Source organism: Ascaphus truei, chromosome 9 (assembly GCF_040206685.1).
Source record: "Ascaphus truei isolate aAscTru1 chromosome 9, aAscTru1.hap1, whole genome shotgun sequence".
Classification (NCBI taxonomy): domain Eukaryota; kingdom Metazoa; phylum Chordata; class Amphibia; order Anura; family Ascaphidae; genus Ascaphus; species Ascaphus truei.
This window is the reverse complement of record NC_134491.1, coordinates 8,528,034-8,531,328: the sequence shown is the minus strand read 5'-3', so window position 1 is coordinate 8,531,328 and position 3,295 is coordinate 8,528,034.

The following is a 3,295-nucleotide window of genomic DNA, read 5'->3' as shown; positions in this document are numbered from 1 at the left end:
GTTTATTTGAAATAAAACTATTGGTTCATTCTTAACCAGACAATCAGATCTGGTTTCATTTTCAAATGTTGCAGATAAAATGTTCCCCTTTCCTAGAACAAGCATTTCGGGGGTTATATATCAAAGTCTTGGGGATTCAAAACTGGAGTATAACCGGTGCAAAAAAAAAATTGCATCAGATATATCAAAGGAAAGCAATCTCATTGCTTTTTAGGGGATACTCTTTATTTGATAAATCTGTTTTTTTTTTCCTACTGATTTTGCCCCAGTTGAGAGACTTTAGTAATTAGACCCCTTATTATTTTAGCTAGACTTGTATTATTTAATCAAATGTTTATTATTAATTGTTAGCATAAATGTATGCAACATCCTTTATTGTGTGTGTGTGTGTGTGTGTGTGTGTGTGTGTGTGTGTGTGTGTGTGTGTGTGTGTGTGTGTGTGTGTGTGTGTGTGTGTGTGTGTGTGTGTGTGTGTGTGTGTGTGTGTGTGTGTGTGTGTGTAAATAAATATATATTTATACACACATACATTTTTATACATACTGTACATATGTCTAGTGTTACTTTTAACACTAGTGTAAAAGAAGCACTCCAGGACCTGTAAATTATGCAAAATATATGTTTTATTGCTCAACATGTCAGCTCTCCAAGGAACCTTTTTCAAGCCTTGAAAAATGTTCATTGAAGAACCCAAACTTTGGCCAATACAAAACATTGTTTGCATTATTTACAAGTCCTAGAGTTCTTACTTTACACTTGTCTATAATTATTTTAGCTGCGGTTTGCACCCAGGCTGATACCATTTTGCAGTGGAGTGCTGCCTTTTCCTGTGTGTGTGTGTGTGTGTGTGTGTATGTATGTGTATAAATATATATATAGAGAGAGAGTAACTGTTGACTGATACATTGTCAATAGTTTTATTATGACTATGTTGATACTTTTATGCAATATTTCTTTTTTCTCATAAAAAAAAGTAATTGATTTACAAATGTTTATTGCCCCCCCCCCCCCTATATAATGCAGAGGGTTAAATTGTCAATCAAGTCAACACATTGTCAATTTCTGCTTAAAATTATTATTTTGAAAATATGCACCATTTCTGCCGTAAACTTATTTATGGAACTTTTTTCCTAATACATGTTGCTTGAAGTGAAATTGTCCCAGGCTGCTGAAAAGAATGGGATTTTGCTTTGTGTTTTATGGATTTGTCTTTTGGGGAACTGTTTGATAAAAGCTTGGCGACAAAGGGAACGGTTGGGACGTTAATCTGAGCAAAGTTCAGAACTGTGAACTCTCCCTTACTTTGTGAGCTGATATAGAAAGGCAGACACATACAGTACTGTATACCCATCACATACACAAGAACCCAGGTACAGAAGGGATAGAGAGAGAGAAGAGACAGTAATATGCACAGTCATACACAGTCATAGGGAACATTACCAAAATCCACTGCCATACAGACATACAAACTTCCTCAACACACTCTGGCACATGGCATAAATAGTAGGACAGAATAATATAAATAAGGACAAAAATGTATTACACAGACACATCACAGACAACATCCCAATAAGGAGATATCTACTGAGAAATATGCAATATTAGAAAAGACAAAATGTGAAGAAAAAAAACACTAACACAACCCCACTAAAAAAATAACTAGAAAAACACACACACAAATGTCCATGTATAATAAGATACAGACAAAACACCACAAATAAAACTGGAATTCACACACAACAATCAGTAACTATAGAAAATCATACTGTACACAAATCTCCACCAAGATTAGAATTGTATGGAAACATAGACATGAAAGAAGATAATTGCAGAAGCACAACACAACACACAAATACAAACACACACACACACACAAAGAACAGAGAACAAACAATATACCCAACACACACACACACACACACCAAGAACACAACACTGCATACAAACACACACACACCAAAACCTGCATCTATAACACACACCCCAAGAACACAATACTGCATACATACACACACCAAGAACAGAGAACTCCATACATATGCACACATACACCACGAACCAAAACTGCATAAATAACACACACCAAGAACACAAAACGACTAAAGTACACAAAATACACACATGCACAACGAACAGAAACGAACATACATACACTACATACATAAAACACACCAATAACAGAAAACGACATACACTGCATACACACACACCAACAACAACAAAAAACTGCAGAATGCAACACACACACGGAACAGAGAACAAATTGACATAAATAACGCACACACCAGGAGCACAAAACTGCATAAATACACACTTGTACAAATAACAGAAATGAGCATACATAATAGAATACTCCATGTACAGTACTGCGCACACAACACACACACACACACACACACACACACACACACACACACACACACACACACACACACACACACCAAGAACAAAAACCTGCAAAACACAACACACACACAAAAAGGGAACCACTCCATAAACACACAAGAAAAGTGGAGTATTTAAAAAACACAACGGACACTCACAAATAAAGAGAATCCCAGCATAAATACAATACACACAGACACACCAAGAACAGGGGAGCATTTAATAAACGCAACATACACAGAGATACCAAGAATATACATTGCATAAACACATCACAGAGACACACTGAGAAAAAGGAGCACAGTCTTAACACGTTGCACACAAGCAGTCACAAACTGCAAGGACAGCGCACAAACACATAGAAGACCCGCAGAAATGCCCTTATGGGTGCTCACAGTGTGCAGTGTTCCAACCAATGCAGGAGTGAGAGGGGGTAAAGCATGCAGGTGTCAGTGGGGACAAGAGAGAATTAAAGTTACCCATTACTGGGACATTCTCTCATAAACCCGGTCTCCTTTTATAATATAACAATATTTGCTGTCTGACCTTAGTAGTTTATCAGTGAATTTTACCACCCAGCTACCCTTCTGCTCTGAGAAGTGTAATTATTAGTTTAAGGGGAATGTGATCTCCAAATTAGAGCACCATTCACCTAATTAAAATACCTGGCTGGCTGGATTCTTTTGTTTGTATTAATTATTTTCTGAGAGAATAGTCCAGCTGATGCCAATGATTCTGGCACAATGGAAGTGTCTACTTCGACTCTACTTCGCTCACATAGGGGCATTCTGTCATTTAGAAAGTTACTGTCTAGGATGGGGTCAGTGTGACGTCATGACTTAGGGAGTGCGTCATGGTGGAGTGGGACCTCATCTTTATTATTTGATTTTCTCATAACTGCAACGATATA